We start from the raw sequence: 17666 nt of genomic DNA, 5'->3' as shown, positions 1-17666 counted from the left end.
ACAACACCGCAACACACTCATTACACACCACTTGCACTCATCACTCCCAATCTAAAAGGAATAAAAGTGAGGTAAGACAATTATAATGAAATGTGTGACTGAATGCCCTCTTAAGTATTCTAAAGTGTATAGGGTATCCAAGAAATAAAAGGCCCAATTACAGGAAAAGGAGAACATAACATCTGTTTTGTATGCACCAGATGGAGTAGTTTCTTACCTGTAACTCCAGTTCTGTAGTAGGGGTATCTCTGTTATAGTCATTATCTAGTAAATAGTCCCGCTCATGTGCGGGGACCCTGGAGCAATCAAAAATAATCTCTTAAGCTGTCTTTATGTGCAGTCCTGCATAGGTACTTAAGAGAGAATTTAAAGACAAACAATATAGCCTATACTTATCAGGCTACACTGTCCAGTACTTCAACTAGATATTCCACCAAAATTAAATTCAGCACAGCCTGCCAAGTTTCTCTCATAGAAAAACTTCCCCTTTTTACCAAGAAAGCCTCTGGAAGATAGAGAGGAAGGGGTGGACAGACAAGCAAAAATTGTATATGGGGAGCTACCCTTTCTGACAGGAAAAGGATTGGGTCAACAATCCCAGGTCTAATTCCTCCTGGTAGTATATTACTACGTTCTCACATCTTGGAGGTGCTGGGGGCGAGAGTATAATAGGCTTGATGGTTCATCGCTAATATACAGTGTCTTAGTTCTATTTCCTTGACACGACTGGGCTTTTGAACAAATTTGTTAAAAATGGACCAATAGGTTTTGTTTAATTCTTTACTATTGTGTCCCACCCATTAGTTTTCCTTAACTTACCCAGGTAAGATCTTCCCTGGTTATGTTTTATAGGTTTATCCGAGCACGTTTACATCCGCTCATGTTTCTTTCATCCTTTTATTCTAAAGGGGGAATACACCTTATTTTAGGTTACTCTATTTATTATACATTTACTCTAATTTTGATAAGCAATCATACATTTCTTTACCTTGTATGTGCATTTTGTCGAAACTTCACTCGGGTTTGGAAGAAAATGGACCAACTTCAATCCTATTAAGAGGATCCATATTTGTTGTAAGCTTGGTTTCCTTATTTACTATTTACATTATTTTCTATATTTTTTTTATTTTTTATTTTCTACCGGTTCGGAAATTTCATTTTACCTCCACCCCTAACGAGTATCAGTAAATAAAAAATGGCATGCTGACCATAGTCCCATATTAATAGCAGTCTTGTATTCAAAAGGTTCACTTCTTTGAATTATTTCTAAATTTGTTTTACCGTGCTTATCACTACCTTACATCTATATTCATTTCAAAGTAAGATGTTACGAGGGCTTACCAGTCCTATTTTCTTGTTCTTTTAGATGGTTGGAGGGACGCCTCTGGGAGCTACCTTGCGCTATTCCATAAACCACTTTATCTGAGGAACAATTTATATTTTTAATTATGTTGGTTTTAATTTATTTACTACAAACCTAAGTATTTGTCCTGGTGTTCTTAGCTTTGTGGTAAAAAGAAATTGCTTTGTGTTTAATCCTTATGTACTTTCCATCATAAGGTCAGGGGTCACTTTATTGGAGCTTTTTTAGAATTAGCTGTCCACTCTAAAGAAAGGAATAGAGTATAGTATTTACTACTCTTAGCTGCATTGTATATACCTCCTAACTATTAGGGTGTGAATTTTAGTAAAAAAACCCTCCCTTGCTTACTTGTAGCTGAACTACGCGGCGTCCTCCTCCTCCCCGAGTTGTTCAGAAGTGAATTACTCTCTTTCTTTGCCTGGTATTTGTACTATCCTTAATTGATTAATTCCTCACACCTGTGTTTGTGTTGTTATCAATTGGTGTGTGTTCGGAGGTTGATATGAGCGAACAAGTCGCCATCTTGTAGTGTGTTCTGTGTTTCCAATATTCTATTGTAGACTCACTATTACCCCATCTAATGGGCGTCTAGGCTCATAAACTATTTATTCTATTTAGATGTTTATATTATGCTCAGGTTCTTTGCTATAACCACGATAATATGTGCAGTCTGCCTTCCCGATATTAGTTACTGTTGGAAATAGCTGCTTCAATGTGACAGCATTAGTATTAGTAATTCAAGTTCTTATCCTTATTTATCCAGGGTTACAAATAATGCAGCCTATACTTATCAGGCTACACTGTCCAGTACTTCAACTAGATATTCCACCAAAATTAAATTCAGCATATCCTGCCACGTTTCTCTCATAGAAAAACTTCCCCTTTTTACCAAGAAAGCCTCTGGAAGATAGAGAGGAAGGGGTGGACAGACAAGCCCCATAGGCTGCCATTATGTGGCTCAAAAAGGGATACTGTGCCTTTAAGGAAACTTTCTAGAACTCTCAGTATCCCAGAATGCACAGCAGGTCCCCTCCACTTTCAGTTCTTTTTGGAGGCGTATAAAGCTAGACCTGTAGCATTCAGTACATGAACATCTTTCTCCACCGGGGAGGAGGGCGGGCGCTTATGACTATAACAGAGATACCCCTACTACAGAACTGGAGTTACAGGTAAGAAACTACTCCTTCTGTAGTAGGGGATCTCTGTGTATATTCATAATCTAGTGAATAGAATGGCAAGCCCATCCCCAACACCAAAGCGGTGGTGGAGAAGAAGAAATACAACCCCACTACTGTGCGACGAGATTTCGCAGCGAAGCCTGCCCAACCTGAGCATCTGCCTTGGCATCAGATTCCAGACAGTAATGCTTAGCAAAGGTGTGGACCGACTTCCAAGTGGCAGCCCTGCAGATCTCTGCAATGGGAACATTACGGAGCAAAGCTGTTGTGGCCGCTTTGCCTCTGGTGGAATGAGCCTTAGGCTTACCCCCTAAGGTCTTATTAGCCTTTTGATAACACAATTGTATACAGGACACAATCCACCTCGAGATGGACTGCTTAGAGGTAGCAAGACCAGTCCTGACTGACTCATAGTTGATAAACAATTGGTCTGACCTACGAATATCCTTGGTTTTATCCAGATAAAATTTCAACACCCTTCTGACATCCAGGGAATGAAGAGATCTTTCCGCTGGAGTGGAAGGATTCTGAAAAAATGTAGGTAACGTTATAGTCTGGTTAACATGGAAATCAGAAATAACCTTAGGAAGAAACTTAGGGTGAGTACGCATTACAACCTTAGCAGCATGAAATACAGTATAAGGTTCTTGGCAACACAACGCCTGAATTTCACTCACCCTGCAGGCCGATGTAATGGCCACGAGGAACGCCGCCTTCCAGGACATGTGCTGTAGCGAAGCCTTATGAATAGGTTCAAAAGGTTTCATTATCAATCTGGACAGCGCCACATTCAATTCCCATGAAGATGAAGGAAGACTAACAGGAGGAAACACTTTCTTCAAGCCTTCCAAAAAATCCTTTATCACAGGAATTTGGAAAAAGGAAGTCTGTGAAGGGCATTTCCTGTAGGCAGTCAGCGCAGCTAGATGGACCTTAATGGAATGGAAGCTGTACGTGAGGAAGAAGAGACCGGTGAAGCAGGTCCGTGAACCACCACTGTCTGGGACATTCCGGGGAAATTAGGATCATCCGCGCACTGGACTGGGACAGTTTGATGAGCACCGCCGGAATCAGGGGAATGGGTGGAAAAGCGTACAGAAAGCTGTTAGACCAGTTGATCCATAGTACATTCCCCAGCGTCCCCTGCTGGTTATACCTGGACGCGAAGTCTCGGCATTTGCTGTTTTCGGCGGTGGCAAACAGGTCCACGTCTGGAGTGCCCCTCCTGGCGAAGACGTCTCTGAGTACTTTGTCGTTTATGACCCATTCGTGGTTTTCCTGAATCAGTCTGCTCAGCGCGTCCGCCTGAACATTCTGCACACCTGGCAGATGGGTAGCCGTTATCGTCAGTCCTCTGGCCAGGAGCCAGTGCGAGATCGCCTGCGCCTCCTGCGACAGAGTGCGCGATCTCGAACCCCCCTGCTTGTTGAGGTAATACATCGTGGTCGTATTGTCCGTCTGTACAAGCAGAGAGTTGGTCTGAAAGGACGGATGAAAGGCCTTCAGTGCCAAGTGAACCGCTCTGAGTTCCAGGAAATTGATATGATACGTGGACTCCGTCGGGGACCACGTTCCTTGTATCTGTAACTCTCCGGAATGCGCTCCCCAGCCGTGGAGAGAAGGATCCGTCACGATGGTCTGAGTGGGAATGTCCTTGTGGAAGGAAACCCCTTTGAGGAGGTTCTCCGCTGAACACCACCATTTCAGAGACTGTAGAGCATGCAGAGACAGTCGTATCTTGTCATCCCAGTTCCCTCGCCTCTGGTCCCACTGCTCCGCCAGACACTCCTGCAGCGGTCTCATGTGCAGCCGTGTGTCTGGCGTGAGGAAGATACAGGAGGCCATCGACCCCAGTAGAGAAGACACCGTCCTCACTGTTGTAGATGGAACAGTCATAAGAGCCTGAGCCTTCCGAAAGGAGTGATAAACGTCTCTCCTCTGAAGGAGACACGCTTGCTGACAGCGTATTGATAGAGGCTCCCAAGTACTGGAGGCACTGGACCGGAGTCGGGACAGACTTGGACATGTTGATGTGCAACCCCAGCTTGTTCAAGAGAACGGACGTCTTCTGGAAGTGCGATTGAGCTTCCGCGAAGGAGGATGCCTTGATCAACCAATCGTCCAGGTGCGGGTAGACAAACACCTTGTTCTTCCTCAGGTGTACCGCTACCACTGCCATGCATTTTGAAAAGGTCCTGGGCGCAGACTTCAGCCCGAACGGTAGTACTGTGTATTGATAATGATTGGCGCCAGCTTGGATTCGCAGGAACTTCCGGTGTTTCTGTGGAATGGGCACATGGAAGTATGCATCCTGTAGGTCTATCGCGCACAGCCAGTCTCCCCTTTGCAGTTGAGGGTAAATCTGGTGCAAAGACAGCATGCAAAACTTTTCCCTGCAAATCCATTTGTTTGCTTGCTGCAGATCCAGAATGGGCCTGAACTCGTTCTTGTCTTTCTTGCGTACCAGAAAGAACCGAGAGTAAAGACCTCTACCCCTTTGAGACAGAGGGACGTCTTCTATCGCCCTTTTTCTTAACAGGGTATCGGCCTCCGCCTGGAGCTCGCGCAGCTGAAACTGCGAGCAAACCGGTGGAATTGCTGGAGGCGGGCTGATGAACCGAAGACTGTATCCATTGCAAACAATATTCAGCACCCACTTGTCCGGAGTAATTTTTCTCCACTCTGCCAGGTAGTATTGGACGCTTCCCCCCCACCGGAGTGGGTAACGGAGGACGAGGAAGTAACAGCTCAGGGCCTAGACCCGGCCGGGCCCTTGGTCGTGGTGGCAGATTGCTGCCCACCCCGGCCCTTCTGACGTTTTTGGAAGGGCCTCCTCTGGAACTGCTGTTGTTGTTGCTGCCCAGTTTGCTGGCCTCGCCCCCTGCCCTGTGCCCCATACCGTCTCTGGAACGAGCTGTAGGTCTTCTTTTGTTCCTTGGGCTTCTCCAACAGGACAGCCGTCAGGGTTTCAGCCTCAGCCTTCATCCGGGCCATTTCATCGTCAGCTTGCTCTCCAAAGAGGGTCTCGCCCGAAAAGGGTAAGTTGTCCACCCTCTGTTGGGCCTCAGTTTTCAAGGACGTAAGCCGCAACCAGGCATGTCGTCTCTGGTTGACTCCATGGCAGTACCCGTGGGCTGCCAGGAGCGATGAATCCGCAGCTGCGCTGATCAGTTGATTAGAGACCAGCAGCCCTTCGATAAGGATCTCCATGAAATCCTCCCTCTTCTCCTTGGGAAGGAGGTCAGCGAACTGTTGGAGGGACTCCCACAGAGCCCGATCGTACCTTCCCAACAACGCCGAGGCACTCGCGGCCTTCATGGAGGTGGCGGACGTCCCGCAGATCTTTCTGCCTGCCTAATCCAACCAGCGGCTTTCCTTGTCTGGAGGCCATGTAGATGACGAGGTGGTGGCATGTTGTTTCCGCGCCGGCGTCACTATCACCGAATCCGTTGCTGGATCCACCCTGAGAAATGCTGGGTTCAAGTCAGGAGCCCTGTACTTCTTTTGGAGCCTGGAGGGGGCTGATTTCGTAGTCGCAGGAGTGAGGAACAACTCCATGGCGGGTTCCTCCAATCTCGGGACTAAAGGCAACAGAGGTCAAGACAATTGCTTCTCATGAAGGGTCTCAAAAATGACTGAGGTCGTCGGCGTGGGCACAGTGAGCATGATGCCCAGCTTGTTCGCCCCTCTCAGCAGTACATCCTGGAAGGATACAATGTCGTCCACAGGCGACACCCTCGTCCGAGGGGACCCCGACAGGGTAGGAGATGTTAATCAAAAGGGTTCAGGCAGGTCAGGTCGATTACCCCTTTTCCCATATTTGCCCGGCGTTAGCCGCTTCTCACCCATCTCATGATTACCAAATAAAGAGGCAGGCGCTGGAGACTGGAAGGCAGGAAACAGGAGTTTATTTCCGACGGAACAGAACACGTCAAATCAGACAACAGGGTATCTTCTCGAGGTGCTCTCACAAGTTTCTCTACGGCTCCGTCTTTTATACACAGGTTTATGATGCACAAACATTCCTTATTGCAATAAAGACACTTTGAAGTACAAAAAGGGCATGTTTGGGATCCCAGCTCCAGGCCTATTCCCATACCGGTCGCTCTGATGTTGTTTTCCCCTCCCAAATTTAACATGTGATTGCAATCTGCAGCCGGACATTCCAACAGGACACGAGGGCAGGAGGGGGTGGTCTGATCTAAGGTTGGGCAGGCGATAAGATCACGTTTTGCTGTGCGGGGCCGGGGTGGGGGGGTACATCCACGAGACCTAGTTTTATGACTTGGGACTGGGTCGAGAGGCCAGGTGTAGCCGGGGGCGGGGGGGTCATCAGAAGAGAGGAAGGGTGTTCCTGGGAGGAATGCAGGGGTGTCGGTCAGATCTAGGGATGTGAAGGCCTTTATTAATCACCGCTCCTCTGATGTGAGGCGAGGTCCTACTGTAGGAAGCAATAAACTGCATCTGTTGGGCTAGGTGATGGCCTGGGATCAGGCCGGGCAATCGGGCAGGGAGGAAGCGGTTACCAAAAGGGTCTGTTCTATGGGTGGGATGAAAGAGCGAGGGGGCAGGGGTTCAGCACGGAGGCAGGGTCGTGTTTAGAGGTGCGTTTATGGCCTGCGCAGGAGAGACCGGGGGCTGTCAGGGCGCGGGGGAATACTCGCGAGGCTGGGGAGTGGGGGGAGAGAGAGAGACGCAGGCTATTGGCAGTGGGCAGAGAGGTCATGATACAAAAATGGCTGCTATCTATGTTCGTGATGGGGCCTAAAAGGGGACAAGATGGCGGGGCCACTGTTTCGTGACTTTCGCTTTACCTTCAACAGTGGCGAGGGTGAACACAAATGAACGCCGCTTATGTACATATACATTGTCATTTTCCACGGTCGCCGCTTTTTAACATAAGTTAGGTCATTTCCGTGTTTATCATAACTAACTGGGTGTACATATAGTCATGTGTTGTCAATGAAATAGCGTTTGTCAATACTGGTGGACTTGCATATAACCGTGTGCAGTTGATGCGACATACGAGGTGGAATACATATAAATTTACATTTGTCGTATTTAGAAAGTGACTGATGAAACATTTTACAGGCAAAAAGTGGTTGAGGGAGGAATTTAGTCCAATACAAGCAATTAGTCAAGGGGTGTAGAAAGTTCCGAAAAAAAGGGGGGGTCTTCGCCACAGTGTCTTTTTAGTAGCGAGCCATCACTGGTAAGCTCTGGTAGTTCGTTTTCTTCCGTTGGCGCTGTTGAGCACCGGCGGTGGAGCTATAGGTCCAGCTCGGATCCTTCTTTACACGTCGCAGGGTGCGATCTGTCTTCTGCTGTTAGACCACAGTCCTGTTTCCTAACTAATCTTTTTAAGGGCGCCTCATGCTGGGCACCCGCATTTCTTTCTCCTTCCGTGGCAAACCCTATTCTACCTAAATGCTGTTCTTTTTCTCTGAGTCAAAATCCACGTGAAAGGGAAAGAGGGGGGTTTTGTAGGATAATCGAGGGAAGAGAGGGCGGAGTGGGACCAGATCTTTGAGACAAACCAAGGGAGCAAAGGGTGATGCGCAGGCAGGTCCATCAATCGGGCTCAAAGGGGCGGGGACTTCTGGCACGCGTTGGTCAACAAGTAGAGGGCTTCAAGGCGGCCCTCCATTCCTTAATTTTCTGCGTTTGAGAGTGGTGCATCGTCCCGCGTCCCGTTGCTCTGCGGCTCCATCTTAGGTCGAGGTCACACGGGCCTCATGATCTGTGGCCAGACTGTGCGTCACGTCCGGCCCCTCTCTTCCGGTGACTGTGTATCCTTGAATGGGTACAAAACAGGTTTTAGAGAACTGACAAGAGAGATATTTATACATTTCAATTCCGTCCCAAATCTAAGTAGTTGGGGGTTCGTTCATCGGTCACGGTCAGAAGTTATCACTGTGGAGCATGTATACAGGCATGTCTACTGGGTATGTGCTAAGCCTATTTGGCGTTCATTCATGACGTACAGGGAGAGATCCGACTCTTATTGACTGTGTACTTCATCAAACTCGAAATCGGATCCTTCGGTAGAGACTCGTTTTTCTACCCCAAGCCCTGGCAGTCTTCTATCATCATGAGAGAGAGGTAGAGGCTAAACACTCTTTTCTCGGGGAGCAACAGTTAATCAGGGTCATCAGTCATACTTCGAGTTTACGGAGCTGGGGTCAAGCGGGAGGAACGGGGACGTTTTGGACATCCATACTTGGGTGCAGAGGGGTGGGGCAATCTGGGCATAGGAGATTGTATTTCTAACGAGCTGAGAACAGAAGGCCACTGACGTATAATCCTCCTATAAAAAGGGCCAGATTAGGGGACATCAGTCGTCTTACCGGTCCTTTCCTTCATAGCCAATTCAAGTTCTATCATTTTTACAGAAAGGAGAGGTAAGTAATATGGCAAATCACAATTGTTTTAGTTTCTGGCAATTTGTCGAACACCTTTGTGTTCGAAAAACCAATTAGGCTCGTGCCGGCGGGGGCACAACGTTACCACACAAAGGAAGAGGGAACAGGGGGACCCTCGGAGAGAGAGTCGTCCGCATTTCAAATGAACTATTCGGTACACGTACGACATGGAGAGAAAGAAAGAGAGAGAAACGTGTACAATAATAGGCCATTTTAGTGCGCACACAACACAAAACAGTAGGGGTCATGTTATATAGAAACACAGACTGAGGGACAACGTAAATCCATATACTACGTACACATGAATTCAGGCGGGGGGGTACATGTATTACATACAGAACTCAAGACAAAACATAGAACAGTACTTGGCCAAAGATATTTCCTCCTGCATGCTGCGCATCCTTGGTTTCCTATTTAATTCGCCTGGCTGTCTTTTGCTGTTGGTCTCTGTTGCAAATACTTACACTTTCGTCAATTGTTCGGGAACTAACCTGGTCGGGCTAGTACTTACGGTGGGATCTTTGAATCGTTTTTAGCGAATGGGTATCCAGGCTGAGGCAACGGAGGGTGTCAGTTGGGGGGAACAATGGGCAGCTTCGAGTTTCATGTCGTAAGAATCTACTCGTAGGTGCACGTCATTCTTGGTTGCATTATTCGGGGGCTGGTTGGAGTCATATTTTTGTCATACTGCAATAACCCGCCAAGTTTCTGTTTCAGGCCACCCCTCCAGTCGCTGGGTTCAGAGAGAGAGAGAGAGATGGTCGTTTCTAAGTAAGGGAGTGTTATATCTACGTTTGTTCGTCGTGTATAGGTACTATGTTCAGACCCCCTTTTTCCCCATTCCATCGGCCGTTCAATCATCACTCAAGTCGTACAAAAACATCTCTCTTATCAGGTCAACGCGTGCAACGTATATCCAGTCGAGTTACACACATCCGGTCATACACGCGTGCATTCATATCACCCAAATTCGCGTTGCTTAGGTCTTCTCCACACTTTAGTCGATGTTCCGATGCGACCTGCAGAAAGAAGGGGAAGAAGAAGGGGTGGGGGCAGCGTTTAAAACACATCCGCGCGCATAAACCCAAAAGGCTTTTACTTACCACGTATTCGACCTATCTCCGCGGGGTGCAGTCCCTTCCATCTCGGCGTTTTAAGCCCAGAGGGACTGGTGGTGCGGGAGGCATAATCATTGATGGACTGTTTATTGCATAGATCGCCCACGTGTGGTATTGGGGATCTTGTGTGGGGGGGGGTCGAAACAAAAGGGCAGTCAGTGCAAAGTGGGGGTGAACTCGTGTTCTTCCTTCGAGGAGGAGGGGTGGTCTACAGTGGTACCGGGTCTGGCTTATGGGCATCTGAAACAATTTCCCTGAGATATGTGGCATATAAAGAAAAACAGAACATCGGGACCTTTGTCGATTGCTTTATGTTGCACAAAAGTAAAATAAAATAATAAAAACACAACACACGCAACGAACTTGGACCATTCATATTTGCAATATTTCTGGGTACTTTGCTTTTTAACCTTTAAGTGATCGAATTGCTTTATTTTGCCTGTATTTTACGTATATCGGAAACAATGGTCATGTATTCGCACTTACCAATCCAAGAGCTACGACTATATTTGCTTTTCACAAAACTTTTATTTAAAAAAAGCTGACGTACAAATGCAGGCCTACAACCACGTGGGCCGGCCACGGAGCAGACTGGAACTGTACCTGAGGGCATATTTATTTGAGGAAAACGTAACTGAGTCGGTGGTCGTTTTATTTCATCAAGGTACGATAAGTGCAATAAAATCATATCGAAAATTCATTGTGGGCAAGTACCATAAGTGTTGAAAATTCGAACTTTCAATAATACTGTAATCAATGACGCGTCAGAACTGAATATCAAATCATTGTCCGAATGTTCAATCAATACTCATCCCCTCCCGCCATGTGCTTCAAAAAAAACTGCATACACATCTCATGATATCAAAATCTGAGCATCCGGAACACAACAGGGAGTTGCGGGTTTCGTTTGTACCGGCGCCATTTTGGGTGGGGTCAGGTGGGTCCAAGTATAGTCAAAATGTCTCCACCAACTCGTGGTCGGACCAGAACCTCTTTCGGCAGTCCAGAAGTTTCGTTAAGGGGCAACAGAAGGGACCGGTGACATGAACCATCAATCAAAGAAAAGGGAGGGGGCAACAATCTTTCCTACCGGGTCATACTGATGTTCCACCGGAACTGATCAAATCGGTAGTCTGCAGTATTTTTGGTCATTCAAAACTGAGGCTGGCGCCAGCATGAGGGCGCCAACGTCTCGTGGCTACGTCTTGGTCGTTCTGCGGGCAATCATGGCAGTCGTTCCCCATCGGGGGCCTGGGGCCCCTGCAGTTCTCGTAGAATCTTCAAAGCTGAGGAGAACGCTTCTGGACGGGGGACTCGTTTTCTAGCTGGCCAGCGACCAGGCCATCCTTGCACGCCAGGCTCATTCCTGCAGAGTCGACCGCCATTTTTAGGAGTTCTGCAGCTACCGGCAGTCACTGGGTCGAAAAAGCAGACGGATTCCAGCCTGCCGGGCGAGGCGTGCTGCACCGCCGCAGTGGACGAGACCCTGCTGGGCGAGTGGAGCGTCGCTGCACCGCAAGAGTGGACGAACCCTTTGCCGGGTGCGTGGAGCGTTGGGGGTGCAGCTGAGGAGCCTCCACCTGGGGAGGTGGGAGAGGCTCGTCTGCGCCGCCTCTCCCTCCCAGTGCACCCCACCCCGTCTCGCTGATATTCGTTATGGCTGGACCAGGCGATGAAAGAGGGGGGGGGGGGGGGGGGGGTCGGAGGCATATGCAAGACATCCCATCCCCCCCCGTGGCCTGCAAGGCGCCGGGAGAAGAAGGGAATGGGAGGACCAGTACATTCCGGGCCGGGCCATTCACCCCACGACTTCTCCGGTCGATGGCGGCCAGCCGCTCTTTGCCACGGCCACAGGAGCGGGTCCCCCGGTCAGCCAACCGCGGGGCTCGTCGAGCGGAACGCTGATACATCCTGGGGGCAGGCCTCGGCGCGTGGTGTCGTCTCTGGGCTGTTCGCGCAATGGCCCTCCACCCCAGGCCGCCACCGACGCTACCTCGCCAGCTGATGGCTTTTGTAGACTTTCTAACGCCCAAAGACCTACTAAAAAGTAGCCCAAAGTAGCCCAATATTGCTACTTTTCTCAAGGAGGGACAGGAACGGCGTCAAGCAGGCGGCGAATTGCATTGTGGGTTTGATGTTGCAGCCGTTTGCCATGTAAATAGTTGTTTAATATATAGTTGTAAAATAAAACGTTTTAACATGTTCCCTTGCTGGAGTGTTGTATATTTCTAATATTTGCCTAGGGTTTGTCGTTATTTGGGCGGGGTGGGCGGTGGAGCCGAGCTGTCTTGCAGTCATAGCGTCGAGTTCGGCTCTTCTCACTAGTTTCATATTTCCTGAGGGGTTGTTCCTAATGTTTCCATTTCAGCGAGGTCGAAAAGAGATCTCATCAGTGGCCTACTGATTTTGCTCGATTCCTTTTGCTTTTCCTAACGATTTTTATGTTCTTTAATTTGCTAGCACGATACAGCGGCTAATCCGCATTTTTCTTTATATATGTCCTTTTTATTAGAGGTGTCCTCCGGTGGAGCCAGATGGTCTACCTCTAATAAATGGTCCGGGCTGAACCAACTACTGAATAATGGGGAGAAGATAGGCATGACGGGTTACAACGAGGACAAAAGTCTGCACTACCTATCCTTCACTACTTTGCGGAGACTAGATAGAATATTTCTATTCTACAGTATTCGCAAATAGGGAATACCCAAAGAGAGAACCAATTCCAAACAATCAGTGTTCGGACAAACAATCAATCAATCAAATGAGGAAAAAAAAAAGGCGCGACGGGTTACAACGGGGGCAAAAGCCTGCGCTACCTACCCTTCACTATCTGCAAAGAGAGAGATCTTCCTGTTCCTCCCTGTTTGTAGGCAGAGAAGATCCTTTCAGAGAACCAATTCCGGACGATTAATGTCCGGTCAAACAATCAATCAGTGGGGGATAAAAATAGGCACGACGGATTACAACGGGGGCAAAAGCCTGCGTTACCTACCCTTCACTATCTGCAAAGACTAAACAGAGTATGGCGACTCCGTGCTTGTTTGCAAATAGAGAATGATCCAAAGAGAACCAATTCCAAAACAATAAATGCTTGGATAACAATCAATCAAAGGGAGAGGGAAGTAGGCGCGACGGGTTACAACGGGGGCAAAAGCCTGCGCTACCCACCATTCACTATCTGCAAAGGGAGAATACTCCTATCCTTCCCCGTTTGCAGACAGAGAATCTCTCAGAACACAACAATCAAATGCGTAATACTAGTATTTTCCAATGACAATCAAACAATCAATTCGCAATTCGTCGTGTTACACGACCTTACCCGGACCGCATGGACAGTTTCTCGTCTTCCGTTTCCAGCGCCCGATCGTCCTCTATTCTCCGTAATTGCTGTGGCACTCCTGATGGTTCCCAGTCAGGACCGTAGATCACTCGAGAGAGGTCTGCTCGGAACCAGTGAAGTTCGGATGATCGGCTGCCAGACAAGGGTCTATCGGGCAGGAGCTCTTCCCGATCGTTGCAGTCGTTTACTCTGTCGTTGGGACCTCTCTCACTGGATCCACGTGTCGCTGATGGGCCCCACGTTTGGGACGCCAATTATTAATCAAAAGGGTTCAGGCAGGTCAGGTCGATTACCCCTTTTCCCATATTTGCCCGGCGTTAGCCGCTTCTCACGCATCTCATGATTACCAAATAAAGAGGCAGGCGCTGGAGACTGGAAGGCAGGAAACAGGAGTTTATTTCCGACGGAACAGAACACGTCAAATCAGACAACAGGGTATCTTCTCGAGGTGCTCTCACAAGTTTCTCTACGGCTCCGTCTTTTATACACAGGTTTATGATGCACAAACATTCCTTATTGCAATAAAGACACTTTGAAGTACAAAAAGGGCATGTTTGGGATCCCAGCTCCAGGCCTATTCCCATACCGGTCGCTCTGATGTTGTTTTCCCCTCCCAAATGTAACATGTGATTGCAATCTGCAGCCGGACATTCCAACAGGACACGAGGGCAGGAGGGGGTGGTCTGATCTAAGGTTGGGCAGGCGATAAGATCACGTTTTGCTGTGCGGGGCGGGGGGGGGGGGGGGGTACATCCACAAGACCTAGTTTTATGACTTGGGACTGGGTCGAGAGGCCAGGTGTAGCCGGGGGGGGGGGTCATCAGAAGAGAGGAAGGGTGTTCCTGGGAGGAATGCAGGGGTGTCGGTCAGATCTAGGGGTGTGAAGGCCTTTATTAATCACCGCTCCTCTGATGTGAGGCGAGGTCCTACTGTAGGAAGCAATAAACTGCATCTGTTGGGCTAGGTGATGGCCTGGGATCAGGCCGGGCAATCGGGCAGGGAGGAAGAGGTTACCGAAAGGGTCTGTTCTATGGGTGGGATGAAAGAGCGAGGGGGCAGGGGCTCAGCACGGAGGCAGGGTCGTGTTTAGAGGTGCGTTTATGGCCTGCGCAGGAGAGACCGGGGGCTGTCAGGGCGCGGGGGAATACTCGCGAGGCTGGGGAGTGGGGGGAGAGAGAGAGAGAGAGACGCAGGCTATTGGCAGTGGGCAGAGAGGTCATGACACAAAAATGGCTACTATCTATGTTCGTGATGGGGCCTAAAAGGGGACAAGATGGCGGGGCCACTGTTTCGTGACTTTCGCTTTACCTTCAACAGTGGCGAGGGTGAACACAAATGAACGCCGCTTATGTACATATACATTGTCATTTTCCACAGAGAGTAGCCCCTGGCGCTGGACGAATCCGTACGAGATCTAGACCTGCCCCTGCTGTGGCGCCGTCTAGATCTAGTAGACGAACGACGGCGACTCCTGGATCTCCCTCTCCGTCCGGAGTGGGATCTAGAACTCCTCGGCTTTGGTCGTTCCGCAGGTCTCAGCGACGAAAGTTGTGACGGCCTGACCGGAAGCCTCGGAAGAAGAGGCCCTGCAGGCGGAGTCGGAAAGCGCGGCAACGAGGTCTACCTCGGTGGAGCAGGCGGCCGCCCATGAGGTCGCAGAGGTGGATTCGGTGGCAGCCCATGAGGCGGCGGAGGAGGAGGATGATGAGGAGGAGGTGGTGGCGGAGATGGCGTTGGAATCCGAGGGGGCGGATCCTTAGGCAACGGAGGCGGTGGTGAAGGCGACCTCGGTTTAGGGGGAGAGTATACCACAGAGTACACAGAGCCCGGAGACTTCTCTCTCCTCTTCTTCCTAGCCTGACCCGACTGGGGAGACCGAGAGGCCGTGCCCCCTGTCAGTGAACGACGTCGCCGCCGTGCCCCCGATGATCTGGAGGAGCTTCTGGCGTCAGAACGTCTCCTGGAGGATGAAGCCTTCCTCTTAGGCGCCGAGCACCTCTTCGGTGTCGACGAACGCCTTCTCGACGCTTGCGAACGGCGTCTCGACGTCGATGATCTATTTCTCAACGTCGGACTTCTCCTTCTCGACGTCGAAGATCGTCGTGACCTCGACGCTCTTCGTCTCGACGTCGATGATCTTCTCGACGTCGACAATCTCCTCTTCGGAGTTGAACGCCCAGTCGACGTCGACGGCAAACGGCGGTGTCGCCTCGACGGCAAGCGCCGGAGCTGTCGTGACTTCTCTCGACGTCGATGACTCGACGACGACAATGAATCTGTAACCGACGTCGACCTCGACGGAGGTCTCGACGTCAGTCCCCGCGACGTTGAACGTCGATGCCGCTTCGACCCAGATAGACGGGGAACAGACCGTGGTCATTCCTCTCGACGCCGAGGCCATCGACGTCGACTGAGACCGGTGGCGTTTTCTGGCCTTCTTCTCACTGGGGAGCCCCCCGGAGGCCTCAGCACGGGCAGATTTAGCAGATCCAGCATGCCCAGACCCACCTTGATGTTTTCTTTGCTCCAGTCCTTGGAACCTAATCTTCTGTCCGTCCTTCAGGGTCCTGGAGGTGAAAGTCTGGTAGATCTCACACTCCTCAGGAACATGTGCAGAAGGGAGACACAGGATACACACCTCGTGTGGATCGGACTTGGCCTTCTTCCTAGAGCACTCAGGGCATTTATCAAATAAGGCAGGCATATTTGATTAAGGAGGGCTCAGAATTACCAGAAAAACACCAGTAATTAAAGAAGGCTCAAAAACACGTCGAGTGAACACACTCTAACACTTTAAAAGTGCAAAAAATTTTAAATAAACCCTAAAAAGGGAGAGCTCAATGCCCCAGGGTCCTGCTAGCAGGTGCCGGAAAAAAGAACTGAAAGTGGAGGGGACCTGCTGTGCATTCTGGGATACTGAGAGTTCTAGAAAGTTTCCTTAAAGGCACAGTATCCCTTTTTGAGCCACATAATGGCAGCCTATGGGGCTTGTCTGTCCACCCCTTCCTCTCTATCTTCCAGAGGCTTTCTTGGTAAAAAGGGGAAGTTTTTCTATGAGAGAAACGTGGCAGGATATGCTGAATTTAATTTTGGTGGAATATCTAGTTGAAGTACTGGACAGTGTAGCCTGATAAGTATAGGCTGCATTATTTGTAACCCTGGGCGAAGCACTACGCTACGCTCGCGTAGTTTGCGAAGTTTGCGCAACTTCGCACTACGCACGCTGCATGTAGCACAGTGCGAACACGCGTAGCGTAGCGTAGCGGTCATTTTTTGCTTGTTCGCGGTCCTCAACGTCATGTTCGCGACCGCGAGCAAGCAAAATGACATCCCGGCGAGACTCTCAACGCGGAGAGGTCATGTTTCTCATTGCGAGTGGTCGTGCATGCTCGCGACCGCTCGCGATGAGAAACTACCAGTTCGCGTTGAGAAAGCTGCCGCTCGAGTAAAAATCTACTCGAGCGGCAGAAAACTACAGTTCGCACTGTGCAAGATGCAGTTTTCAATGATTGCACAGTGCCGCATGCTTGTTCGCACTGTGCAATCATTGAAAATGCATCTTGCACAGTGCGAACATGCTACTACGCAGCTCGCGTAGTGCTACGTGAAGTTCGCGTAGCCCTACTTCGCGAACTACGCACAGGATTTGTCTTTAAATTCTCTCTTAATTGTCTATGTAGGACTGCACATAAAGACAGCTTAAGAGATTATTTTTGATTGCTCCGGGGTCCCCGCACATGAGCGGGACTATTCACTAGATTATGACTATACACAGAGATCCCCTACTGTTCAGCCTTCCTGAACCAGTGTGCTCTCTCTCACCCCTCGTAGATGAGCTGGACAGATTTGGCCAGGTATCAGGCATTAAAATCGATCTACATAAATCCAAACTTTTGAATGTATTAGTTCCAAATGATTAGGTAGCCAATATAACATTCGTAATTCCCTTTATTCTGAGCTGAAAATAGATCTCATACCTAGAGGTCAAGATATTCTACTCAGTGGGTGAAATGTCCTGTGTTTATTATGCAGACCTCCAGCGCTCACTTAGATCAGAATTGCAGAAGTGGCATAATGTAGGTCTTTCCTGACTAGGGGGAAAAATGCTGTTAAAATAACAACCCTCCCTATATTCTTATACTTGGCTTAAACTATTCCCCTACAACAACCAACAGTGATTTTCGGGGACATTCAATACACATCATATGGGGAGAGAGAGGGAGAAAAAGAACGGCTCCCGAGTAC

The 17666-nt window shown here is 49.2% G+C and overlaps 1 protein-coding gene across 2 annotated transcripts in view; it reads right to left on the bottom strand.

The window, feature by feature from the left end:
• The window catches only part of MAN2C1 (mannosidase alpha class 2C member 1), a 389693-nt gene that overhangs the window by 218986 nt on the left and 153041 nt on the right, over nt 1-17666 (bottom strand). The window lies entirely within an intron of this gene.

The sequence above is a fragment of the Lissotriton helveticus genome, chromosome 3_2, assembly GCF_964261635.1.
Source record: "Lissotriton helveticus chromosome 3_2, aLisHel1.1, whole genome shotgun sequence".
Classification (NCBI taxonomy): Eukaryota; Metazoa; Chordata; class Amphibia; order Caudata; family Salamandridae; genus Lissotriton; species Lissotriton helveticus.
The sequence above is the reverse complement of the archived record's forward strand: the minus strand, read 5'-3'. Positions and strand labels throughout refer to the sequence as shown.